General features: G+C 39.9%; 1 long non-coding RNA gene across 1 annotated transcript; it reads right to left on the bottom strand.

Annotated features, from left to right (window-relative positions):
- Positions 1-1,894: 1,894 nt before the first annotated feature.
- On the bottom strand, positions 1,895-12,129 carry LOC118114026. The gene is made up of 4 exons (XR_004697413.2): positions 11,937-12,129; positions 11,522-11,588; positions 11,158-11,221; positions 1,895-2,762 (listed from the first exon to the last, which is right to left on the bottom strand). It is a non-coding gene; the product is annotated as an uncharacterized LOC118114026 (long non-coding RNA).
- Between the last annotated feature and the right edge of the window lie 1,084 nt (positions 12,130-13,213).

The following is a 13,213-nucleotide window of genomic DNA, read 5'->3' as shown; positions in this document are numbered from 1 at the left end:
TTTCCACAGTCCTTATCTGCATTTGCAGGTTGCCCAGATCCATCAATGTTTATGAAGCCGAGGCCAGTGTAATTCTAGCACATTTATCCAGCTGGAACACACACGTGTGCAGACATGCACATGGGAGCAGACACAAGCTCCCACACTTAGCGGGATTTTTCCATTATGCCATGAATATCTCTGGCACGGGGCAACTTTCTTAATATCTAACCCAGACAAATATCTTGAATTATTTTCAGAGAAAAAAAAAATTCCCAAATATTTTATGGTAGATAAGGTGAAGATACGGCGGAGGGAGGCTCCTGGCTGGGTGTCACGGGAAGATAACTAGGTTTTATTAATGACCTGACAGAGGAACAGGCTAAAGTAATTAGGCTCTTCCCTCTCTCCTCCCTCGCCGCCCTCCTTCCCTCTCTCTGCCTCGATAGATGGGGTGGGCAAATTTTGGCGATAGTTTGATAACCAAAAGGACACCAGCGCGCCGCCGACAATGCATTAAAAGAACGGGCAGAATGAATGAGTGCAGGAATAAGAGAGGGATGCCATTGATGCTATCGAAGTTCATTTGATTTGCCACAGAGAAAGCGCATTGCCTATCGGATACATTCACCTGTGAATGGTTAATTGACCAGCACATGCATATGGGCGAGTCATTAATAACATTTGACTAACGGTTTAATTCTCTCCCATTTTCTCTCTCAGTGCCATTCTCTCTGTACCTCTTTCTCACAGTCCTCCCTCAAACAGATGAAACAACATTATTGATATTTTCACATTTTATGTCTTTGATCCAACACTTCAGTTATCAGATCTGTCAAATCTATGTCTCCATAAAGTGAATCTTTCTATTTGTACAAAGTAAACAGAATACAAATAAAAAAATTAACATTTTCCTCCAGTCTGTTCACCATGCAAGGCAAGTTCTTCAAACTCAGTGCGAGTTCATAGGAATATCTGAGCGTTTCTCTGCTACTGCAGTAAGTCAAGCTGAGACTGATAAAAGTCTCTTAAGTATATAGTAGTTATACTGTCAGCAGCTAGCTAATCTAGTATGACACAAATCCCTGAAACAAGGGGGGAGTTCCCATATTGTAGACTGTGACATTTCCCTGTGTTTCTTGGATCATAAACCAGTTTGTTCTCTGTAACTGTGCTTTAAAACAGGCTGTTAGGTCTTCTGTCACTTGGGATGTAACTGCTGTCACCCATTCCCTGTAGACCCACTGTCCGACCTTGTATGATTTGGTTTCTCAAAATCTTGATCTCTGCTTTTGTTTCGCTCCACATCACAAATTATCAGCTTTTAACCTTTTGAATACTATTATTTTACTGACTCCTGGATTACCTTCATCAGGTTGTTTTTGATTTTACTGGTATGTGATTGGTTCCTTCGAATGATATGCCAAACGTCAGGTTATTTCTAGAGTAGATGATCAAAACTGAAAAACAAGGCCAAAATTTCAGTCAGTATCATCATTTATGTGAATATACAAAGGATTACCAAGAAACTTTTGAAAGGATGTGGTCTGGGTCAGGGAACAATCCATTAAACTCTGGATTTTTTTCCCCACTTTCTTTGAAATTGCAAAACTGCGCTTTTCAACATTGTCACTGATTTCTCAGAGAATAGTTCCTGGATCTTGATTCTTAAAAAAATCTGGCATATTTCGGGGACTGATATTTATGAGTTTGTGAGATTTGTTGCAGATCCAAATAAAAATCTGGATCTAGTGAAATTAAATATGGTTTCATACAGTGACTGTTGGACCTTGGCAGAGATATGCGCTCTACGATTCTAGTTTTTCTCTGTGAAACAAAATTTCAAGCATTACCAAGTTTTTTTTTAATACAGTTAGCAAATTAATTGATTTATTTTAGCAAGTTTACGTATATGCACAATGCTCATAATGAAATAATGAGCATACACATGTAACAATGTAAAAATCAATGCTATTCGTCACTGTTATGATGACAGCCATTGTGACAAAATCATTGCGCAGAGAGAACATAATAATATATGTAGCACACAATATGATACATTACACTGCTGCGGTCGCCGAATACATTTTCATCTGAGCTAATAAAAAAATGGCATATGATAAAAATCACCAGACAAAGAATATGTCACATAATTATCTGTTCGGGACACACCACTCCTGTGGGGCGGCTCTCCCTTTTAAAGCCCCATTTGTCTTTTGATCCATTAGCAGGAACATCTGCAGTATCTGTCTATCTCTCTCAGCAGCTGTAGGATTGAGAGGAAGAGTCGGAGATACATTGAGACAGCCAGTTGCTCTGTTAAGTGTTTAAATGTGATGCTATCCATCCCCGGGGTACTCTGTCAGAAGCTCGGATGGGTGTGTGTCCATTGATGCTGAAAACGTAACGTGTGTGTGACCTGACATTGTTCCTGCATATGCATGGGGCTCCGTGCATATGCAGCTGTGTATGGTCAGACATCGCGTGTATGAGCGCATGTGTCTATTGCCCAACGTCTCTTCACCAGGCGGACTGGAGGAGCTGGGCATCGAACCGCTGACCTTCTGATTAGTGGAAGACACACTCCATCTCCAAAGACACAACTGTCCCAATCACTCCTGATAGATTCAGTGTCCACTCATCACAAAGGAGAGAATTAAGCGATTATCTGGAAATCAGAGGTTGATGTTTGTATCCGAGCTGGTATCTCTCTGAGCTGGATGGACAGCCTGCCTCTGCCTCTCTGTCTTTTTGTCTCTGCTGTGGCCGTCTCTCAAAACTCACTGGGAATTAAAGACAGAATCAGCAAGTTATCACCTGGTGAAAGTGTTAAGCCAGTAGAGGAATTTCAGAACTCTGAAACAATGCACAGCAAACCACTGTCGACTGAATATATGTCCGCAGGAGACACGGCAACAAGAGAAATCTGAAGGACCCGAGTTATGTGTGATTCCAACACTGAGTGAGCAGAATGGATGAAGGCACCATTTGTTTGAGTTTGTGTCCCATCTCAGTGTTTGCGTCTTTTAATATTAAGTCATTACATCATTTTTTTACTGAAATTTTATCTAGTTTAGATTTTAAATGTTTACATGAATACTTTCACACTAAGACTCAGGAACCTCTTGAGACTTGAAGGTCGCTCTCATAAGTTTTGACGCTCGTTTGCCCAAACGTTTTTCTTCTTCTTCATTTTCCCGATGAGCTCATTATATTGTCCTCTACGTTGAGCTGTCTACAGTGAGTAGGGAGGAGTGAAAGAATCTGGGATTTCGGACACAATCTAAAATGTCTCATCTATGAGCAAAAAGCCCTTTATTTGGCTTTAATGACAATGTAATGGAAAAATTAAGATTTACTTGAAGCTCTAGTAGATTAATGTATGCCGGGTTGTAAATTATTTGCAGTGGCATTACACTTCTACTTGCCCACAGGACTGTATTTGACAGCATATGGTCAACTTCATTTAGAGAAGACTTGCAGCCTGCGTGCTTAAGTGCTCCAGAATTCACATTTATCCATATCTTAATGTGCGAACACGGCGTATGCTTGTCTTTATGTTTTTCTATTTCTTTGTTCACAAAGTCAGTGACTTTGGTCCTTTAAGTGTCAGAAAACAGCTATTGAGACGCTTTAGGGCCGCACAGTTTGTATATGCATGTATTTATTTGTGTTATTAATATTCTGTTAATTAACTCACTGTGTAATGACGTGTGAAATGTACTACACAGACATAATCAAGCTAAAGCCAAATGTTCTTACTATGTATGTGTGCGGGTGCTGCATGTGTAAAAACCCATGAAGCCGTAATTGCTCCAATCCGCAGTCCTAACTTCGCAACCAGACAGACTAGATGTTCTTCACCCAGTGCGATGATGGACCCGTGATTTAAGTAGTACAGCAGTTTAGCTCCAGTGTGTGTGTGTTAGACAGACAAGATGTTCTGCAGACTTTACAATGACAGATCTGCGGTCGGAGATGCACAACTAGAGTGTATGGTGTTCCTGAGTGTGATGGATCAGCCCTGGGTTGACATGATGTCCAACAGGAATGTAGTACAAGCTCCGAGAAACCATGTTGCTTCTGGTCTACATGCTCTGTGCATTTGCTCAGCTAACTAGGTTCCCTCTTGTGGTAAGCAACCACCGTGTTCCACCCCTGGGCAGCTTTCACTCCTCTCCAGCATCCCTCCTCCCTCAAGTCTTTTATAGGACCTTTGCTTTTACGTTTTTCTTGTTTTAGTATAATTTTAATATTAAATTCAGTTTTGCTTTTCCGACAATTTTAAAAAGGTCATGCACAAATGGGTATAATGCATGCAAAAAATTTAAACAGCATCCAACATTACCATGCAATATAAAAGGTCATAATAAAAATATAATAAAAAAATATAATAAAAATGATGGTTCCAAAAATGCATTTTGAATAAACTCCTGAACAAAATCGAATACTGCCTTGTTTATGCATGATATTAAACTGTATGATATTACAATACAAATGTTGGTGTTTGTTCTGTCCATTCCATGAGTCTAAGCAAATTACATTTAGTTAAACTGGGTGACAAGACTATGACAGCACATTTGTCATATTCGCCTGTAATGTTAATATATTATTATTAATCTATCCCCTTCATTCACTGAAAGAAACAAACACTTTTTTGCATGTGACTGTGGTTTTAAAAGTGTGTGTGTGTGTGTGTGTGTGTTTTATGAGGTCGTGTGCAAGTTTGAGGGGGTAAATAGGGCAGAAACGTTGCTGGATACATTTTCCCTGCACTGACCTGCTCCAGCTGCCTGCCATCTCAACTCAAATCCCCACAGAAAAGCTCGGTCTCTCTTCTTCCTCAATTTACTTTGTCTACAAGGGCTGCAGAGTCCCTGCAGAGCGTCACTACAATGCAACACACACACACACACACACACTCACACACAAAGTGCCATTATAAAATATCAATTCATATTTCATATGTTCCTGTTTGAATCAGTTTGGGCCACACAGTTACAAATGGAGACGACGTGGTTAAAGTATTTATGCTATGCAACCCAACAGTCTATCTATTAGTAATATGAGAGAGTGAAGGGAAACATATTCTTTGTCTTATATCCCATTTGTTGTCAGGATGGATTCACTCATTCAGCAAGATGCCATACGGGGATAACAAGGGGATCATGAGGGGCAGAGAGGAGAGGATGTGTGTGTGTGTGTGTGTGTGTGTGTGTGTGTGTGTGTGTGTGTGTGTGTGTGTGTGTGTGTGTGTGTGTGTGTGTGTGCTCAGCAGTGTTTACAGGGAGAACTTTACTCGTCTTTGTGAGTGTGAATCCTGCAGCTTGAGGCAAGTCTTAACCATATGTTTCAAGTATTTTTTCTACCATATTTTTCACTGTGTCCTTTGTACTGTCTTTTGTCCTGGACTTCCCATCAGGTTTTATTAGCTAAACACCAGATCATCTAATATTTATACGTTCATATTGGTTATTTATACGGTGTGTTATTTGTTATTCCTGTACAAATAGGGTTGATAAATAGATAAAATGTTTGCTGCTGATCACAACATACAGGTGAAACATCTGTCACCTGCGATAAAAGCTGCCTTTGTTCACTACAAAACTACGGAGCGTGCAGTACATTCACTTACAGAGACATGTAGTATCTTGCAATATAAGATAAAAATACTTGTTAAGGACAAAACTGAAAATTGCACTGCATTGTTATTCCTGTACAAAAAGGGTTGATCAGAACATACAGGTAAAACATCTGCAATCTCTACAATACCACAGTGCATGAAGTACTTGAAGTTCTGATGCAGATATTGCTCTGCGTTGCTCCGTTTACTTTGCCAGTGTATTAAACCCAAGTCAAATAAAATAAAAAAATCCTTTCCACTTATACTCTTATACCCAAGTGTGTAAGAGTGAATCTTTTAATTGTTGCCGACACGTCAAATAATGACTCTTACACCCTACAGTGAAGCAATCCCATTCACAAGAGTCAAGTAGAAGCTCTGTTCTTCTTGTGGAGATGGTGACTCACACTTTGTGCTGTAGGTATCCCGGTAACATTGGACCTATTTGTTGCATCGCTTGAGGAAACAGACAAACTAACGTGGTAGTAGTCAGGCTAACATCATGTAAACAAGGAGAACTGGATGCCGCATTAGGCTAAATGACAGTTAAATCCAAGGCGTGCGGGGCTGGTAGCGATATGCCAAACAACAGACAGCAAAACAAAAGGAGAGATGTTTACAATGGTGTGACAATGAGCCATGCCAGGGAGAAAGGTAAGAATTAATAGTTACAAAGCGAAATCTTGCTCGGGAAGCATGTTTACCTCTGGTTAAATGCATATTAAATGACTGGGCGGAACTTCACAATAAAAGCAAATAAAATTTCAGAGCCACGCCAAAGTGCACGGGGGCATGTTGAAATCACAACACGCCGGAACATAAGTTAAAAGTCTTTCAGAATTTATAGAACATGGATGCAACATTATTTTGCATGTAAGAGAAGAGGCGAATTTGCATGAGATATGAATTAGTTATAGGTGCACAAGTTTTTTAGTACTGTGGCACCAATCAAAATTAATTATTTCTATTGTTAATTTTTTATTGTCTCAACATACGACTGAGAAAATGCATTAGTCACTTAGCTTCCATTCAATTTTTCATGGCAAGCTGCTGTGGAGGGAAAAAAATATGGTCACCGAAGAGAAAAACAACAAAATGGAGCCATGGAGGATGCAACTGCATATAGTTGTCACACTGTGGGGGGTGGGGTGGTGTGGGCAGGGGGGCGGAATTGGAAAGAAGAGCACAAGCTCAGAGTTTACTGTGAGATTCAAACAAAGCAGAGAAGAGCAGGGAAAAAAGATTAACCTCAAGGACAGAGTTTAAAATGTTGCAGTTCTCGCAAAAAGGAACATCTCCGCTAAAGTGTCAAAGTCACATTTTCTTACAACTGCTGAATGCTTATCGAAGAAGCCGGACATTATATGTGATGCTACCAATGAAAATGCAAACCACCGATAGAAAACGACCTTTTAAATTCTTACAAATAACATTTGAAGGCTCATATTTGATGGATTGCAAGTTTAAAGCATGTGCCAATTACTGTCTATACCTCATGCAGTCATTTCCCCCAAGTCCAGAACAGTACAGCTCTCTTGATTTTGCAAGACCTTCCTTAATCTTTTCCACAACATTACCATGCTAACCGTGTGTGACACGCCGCATGCATATTAAAGGCGTTCGTTTTAGTGTCAAGCCATGACGATGATTTGTCTGAAAATATGCTCAATTAGCTATTAATCCTTTACCTCCGTGCAATTAGCATTCTTCATGGACCAGGGGGAAGCGGGCGCCTGGTTCTAACGGTTTGGTTCCAGAGGTAGTGGAGGTTTTCAATCTGATCAATAATACAGGCCTTAATGAGGCGCAAGCTGCCCCCAACTGGGAAGATTTCATCCAAAATTCATTAATTTCCTGTTTTATTAATCTGCAACCACAAGCTGAGATGTTCAAAGCTGCAGGAAGGCCGGAACCTGTGGTGCGGGGAAAGAGGCCAGATACGTAAGAGAGACAGAGGAATTATGTATGCATGTTTGCCAACACTTTATCATGAGCCCCAACAGTCACTGGCTTCAAAGTTATCTGGAAAGTCACTAAACTCGAAGAACTGTAGTCAACCACACACAAAGATGCTATTTGTCTGCGTTTCTATTTTCATGAGCAAGTAGGAAAAGTTAATCCTTCTTCCTTTCAAGTTTTTCCATCATAAAGATGTAATAGTAACTCTTGTTTTATTCATATCCATTCATTTATTTCCTTTTTTTTCGCATTTGCATGTGTGGAACTTAACCCAACCACACAAATGCATACATACATATATATACATACACTCACTCCCTCACAGTTTTGATGTATATTTGCATTTATTTATTGGCCATGGGAAGGTCACGCGACGTCATGTTTTTAAACTGGCAGGGGTTTTTAAAAAAGGTACTTGTCAGTCTGGGACGACTGAGCAGAAAAGCTGCTATCCCTGCATCCACACCGTATGGTAAATGAAGGGGTGGGGAGGAGGGGTGTGGAAGGGAGTGAAGAGCCAAGAGAAATAGGAGGGTAAAGTGGAGAGGGACTGACGGGGATATGGGGAACTGGGAGAAGCAGTTGGTACGGTTGGAGAGTGGGAGGTGAAGGGGTCGCAGAAAGCAAGGTGATAAAGGCAAAGATGGAAGCCAGGTGCAAGGTCAACCTGAGGGTGAGAAGGAAGGGAATGTGGAGATGACATTATACATTGAGCATAGAGAAACAAAGGAGGAGGAGAAGGAAGTTTGAGACAATATTTCCTGGTCACAACATAAAGGAAAACTGAAAAAAATCTGAGAGAACTAAGAAAAGGAATAATAACAAACAGATTTTGCCAAACATAACAACATACTGATGTGGCCACTTCAGGTAATGATGCAACACTTCTGGCTTTCTTGTTGTTGCCCACTCGTAAATAAGCAAATATGGCGCAAATATCCCAAAACATATGTGGGTCACTTTTGGCAAACATGCGATGCTCTTGGCAAGGTGTAATCTGGATATTTGGATTTGCATCTACACTCATATATATCAGTCCCCTAAATATGCCAGATTGTCTCATAGAGAGCCATAAATCACTCCCTGGGAAATCAGTAAAAATGTCAAAAAAGCACGATCTCACAATGTTAAAGAAATTTTAGTTAGTTAAATACTCAATTGACTTCCATGAAATTTTGTGAAGAGGTGGAGCACGACTCGAGGAAGAACTCAACAGATTTTGATGTGGATCTGTTTCAGTGGGCGGATCCAGAATAGCTTTTCACTTTCTTTAACATTACACGATAGTTGATTTCTCAGAATAATTCATGGATTGGGATGAAAAAAAAAAAAGGCATGTAGAGGGAACTGATATTTATGTTGCAGATCCCAAAATAATATCTGGATCAAGTGAATTTATATGTGGTTTCCAAAGGGGACTGTTGGGCCTCGGTGGAGGTACCCCACGTCTTATATGTTTGTATTCTTATTTCAAGTTATCCATGATTCTAAAACCATTTGTCTAGTGAGGGGTTAGGCCCTCTGTGCTCTTTGAACAGATCCTTTTTTAAGTACACTCTTCTTCATGCTCCTGGACCTCCCATGGCTGCCCTTGCCTCCATTTGCATTCGTTTTCATGATTGCTCCATGCCTGTCTCACTCCCCACCTCACCCTCCTATTACCTGCCTGTCCACTTGGCTTTGCGTCAGTCGAGAGACAGAATTCACCATATTCGCCTCCTTTTCAAAACCACAGGCATGGTTGAGGGGAGCTGTAGTCGAAATCGCTCAAGTGTGCTCGTTCACTTTTTTTTTAGGGGCTTGTCATTTCACAATTCTACCTTTTCTGACGCCGCTGTCGGATAGAAGGGGATTAATAGGCATCACCTCAGTGCTCTTCAGACCGGATTTTTTTTCTCTGCCTTTGAAAATATTAATATAAATACAATTTTACTGCTGAATTTATGTATTTTAAAAGATCTTCCCTGACCAAGAGCATATCAATGACATTTAACAATCAAGGCAATGAAAGGTGCTCTCTAAGAACTACACAGGTGAGATTCACACAAACGTATTTGCTGTCCAGCTCCGCCAACTTCTCATAAAAACCCACAGACATTTAATAGGCCGGTGATTCTTTGAGTACAACTTAATTTTTAGATCTATTTATTTTAATTATGTGGCCTAACTATGCCAATTCCGGCTCAGACATTGAACTTAAACCTTGACCTCAGCTATGTCAGTGTGTGAGTCCAATATGTTCACATACACCTTTTACTTCATGGCTTTTACTTGATTGTTTTTTGCTATTACTTCAAAATAATTTATTTACGGTCTTTGATTTTAGAGTTGGTGTTATGTAATTTGCTGTATTTGATTTTAAATGACATTGTATTAAATTGCTTCTTGTCTTTTATGTTTTGTGTTCTTATTTTTATTTGTCAAAACAACTATTTTAAAAGGTGCTATATAAATAAAGTTATCATTAATATGATTATACAACACCTAAACCACATTGGTTGTAGCTTAAAACAACAAAGGTCTCACAGGATTCTAACAGACAATACAGATGAGATGGTTGCCTTTGCATAAGAAAAACATTGACTAAGAATAAAACAAGTACATATTGTTCCTAAGCATCATATGAGTTCAGGGATAAACAATTTCTCTTCCTGATAAATATTCGTGCTAGTGCCTTGACTGAGCTGAATGTTGATATCAGCGTGCTAAATGCTCACTATGACAATGCTAACATGATGCTGTTCTAGCAGGTATAATATTTACAGTGTTCACAGTCTTTGTTTAACCTGTCAGCATTTGCCAATATTTGCTCATTAGCACTAAAGCAATGTACAGTTGAATATAAAACATGTCATAAATATATCATAAAAATGTCATTGGTTTTGGAACCATTTCATCATAAACCCCAAAAATATATACACACATTTTGACCTGATAGTGGACCTTCAGAAAGAGTAAGGGGATCAACAAAGTTGTTCAAATACATAATGGATATTGTAGGAGACAAAGTTCATATTTAGCCAGTGTTTGTAATTGTTTATTTAGGTTGAAGATATTTGCTTTATTATAACTTCTGGGTAAAAGGGGGAATGGGTACGGTTCCTCATTTCTTTTTCACCTCTTCAATCAGTTTGATGGGTTATAGGCCAAAACGGAAGTAGGATTTCCAATATTTTCTTTTGAAATTCACATTTTGCTTTAACTCAGCTTGGACTTTTTTGAACTAGTCACAGTAAGAAGTTAGCAGTACATACATTTTCATTGACAATAGTGGCTACAGTTATCCACGCCAAATTTGGTGGCTTACCATGCAAAGGTTGTAAATAAACAAACAAAATAAACAAAAAGTAACTTGGATTCATCCTCTGGGGACCAAGAATGTTTCTACAAACAGCAATAGTCTACTTGTTGAGCTGTCTCATCTATTTTGACTTGCCTTACTTCTCATGTTTTCTTTCTTCATTCTCTTTTACAGTACATGCTGAACACCTGTCATCCACATTCAGTTTCTCAGTTTAAATGCAGAATGAATATTAAATGTTGTTTGTGCAGAACCAGACATGAGAATAGAGTTTGGTCTCGACCATGTTGCTCACCAAGGTCAGACTTCAGTCAGTCAATCCTGCAGTGTTTGGACCTAAATGTAAACTTATCCAAAAACTGAAATAAATAAAACAACAATTTAATTGAGATCCTCAAACCTGAGCCTTACATGTCTACACAACCCTAAATATAACTGATCTTAACAATAAAAATAGATCCAACACCTCCTCAACTCACTCAGTTTCCTATTAAGACAGGAGAAATACAATATACAGGATCATGCCACTCTCATATCATGGAACATATCAAGGTCTGGATCTATTGCAGAAAAAAAACTACCAGTGTCATTATAATATTCATAAGCTCCCCTCCCCCTTATTTTTTTTCTGTTCCCCTCTTTTCTCCTCTTTAACTCACCCTCTCCTCCTCTCTCCTGAATGCCAGAGGTGACAGACGGAGACTTCCCTGTCTCTTTCCCACAGCTCTTAAAAACAGAAAAGGTTAACTGCTTCAGTGTGTGCAGACCTCAGTTCGACCACCAGGGTTATATATTCCTGCCCCCACATTTTTAAGACAATGTTTAAAGATCTAAAACCCAACGTGTCCCGTGTATGTTGACCATTCTTTGGAAAGTTTAATGGTTGGAATTGAGTTGAAAAAATTTTGATTTGTATTTTCAGTTGCGTAATGAGGAGGATTTATTAATATGGGTTTACCAAAATTACGCAAGCTGAAAACTGTTGTGTTTTTGTGTGAATTATGTCACGTTATGTTGAAAGAAAATTCAGGGGAAGTGCCCACATGCAGATGTAACAACAGGGAGACAACTTACATGGAGATACTGGAGGCAATGACCACAAAAACTAATCCAAAAGGGAAAGGTGGAAAAATCAGTGTGCAGGTAAAAAGTCCTGAACTCGAAATACACTACAGAGGCTGCGTCCATGAAGGTAGAAGGACAATCTGGCAACAAACGAATGACAAAGCATGGTCTGTCTGGGGTTTCTTGGAGGTAAACACAGGGACTGGACTGATCAGGTGACAGGTGAGTATGAGGCAAGTGACAGGAAGCAGGAAGTGAAATGACAGAAAGGGAAGTGACCATAGACTGGAAGTGACACGACCAAAATAAAACAGGAAATCTAATAACAAAAAGTCACAGAAGCGGGATCATGAGAAAGTGTTTGTGCTGTAGCTTAAGATAAATGGATAAGTTAATGCGATAAATTCAAATCAACATGTAATTCTTTCAAACAATTCGAATGCAAATGCAGCCTTGGTTTATAGCCCATTTAAGTCTAACAAGTCTAACAGCTGTCATTGATCGTATACAGTGTAGCTGCAGGAGATGCAAGGATGCTAGTAAGAAAAAATTATAATAGCCTGAGCAAAATACGATGATGATAAATATATAAAATGCGACACGTTGACCTGTGGCACTGTCGCCTCACAGTAAGAAGGTTTCTGGTTTGAATCCCAGCTCTACACGGGTCTTTCTATAGGAGTTTGCATGTTGTCCTTGTCTCTGCATTGGTTTTCTGTCGATACTCCGACTTCCTCCCTCAGTCCAAAGACATGCGGGGTGAGGTTTATTGGAGACTCTGGGTGTGTGGGAGGTGAGGGGGGGGGGCTCTTGTTCCACCCCTTCACCTTTGAAATCATAGCACCACTCCTGGCCACCACCATCATTTTGTTAACATGTGGAGATACTATATAACTTCCATCTCCTCCTACATGTGTACAATGCACCCACTGTACTCTACACTGTACACAATGCAAGTGAAGGATCTTTCACTCACACACACTGAGCTACTTACTCAGTGTCTGTATCACACACACACACACACACACACACACACACACATGCACACACAAAGTACCTATCTCAGTCTCTTCCGCTCACTCTGTTTCTCCTTATCTCCGGCTTTCTAACAAATAAGGGGACAACAAGCGGGAAAAGTCTGCTGGACGTATACACACACACACAAACACACACACACACACTAGTGGCACGCCTGCACCCAGCCGCTCCCCCTGCCCGCAGCATCTCTGCACCGCAAACAAGCGTCCGGCCGTTATCGCTCTTCGCCATGCTCGCTGAGCAAAGTT

Source organism: Hippoglossus stenolepis, chromosome 8, assembly GCF_022539355.2.
Source record: "Hippoglossus stenolepis isolate QCI-W04-F060 chromosome 8, HSTE1.2, whole genome shotgun sequence".
Classification (NCBI taxonomy): domain Eukaryota; kingdom Metazoa; phylum Chordata; class Actinopteri; order Pleuronectiformes; family Pleuronectidae; genus Hippoglossus; species Hippoglossus stenolepis.
The sequence above is the reverse complement of the archived record's forward strand: the minus strand, read 5'-3'. Positions and strand labels throughout refer to the sequence as shown.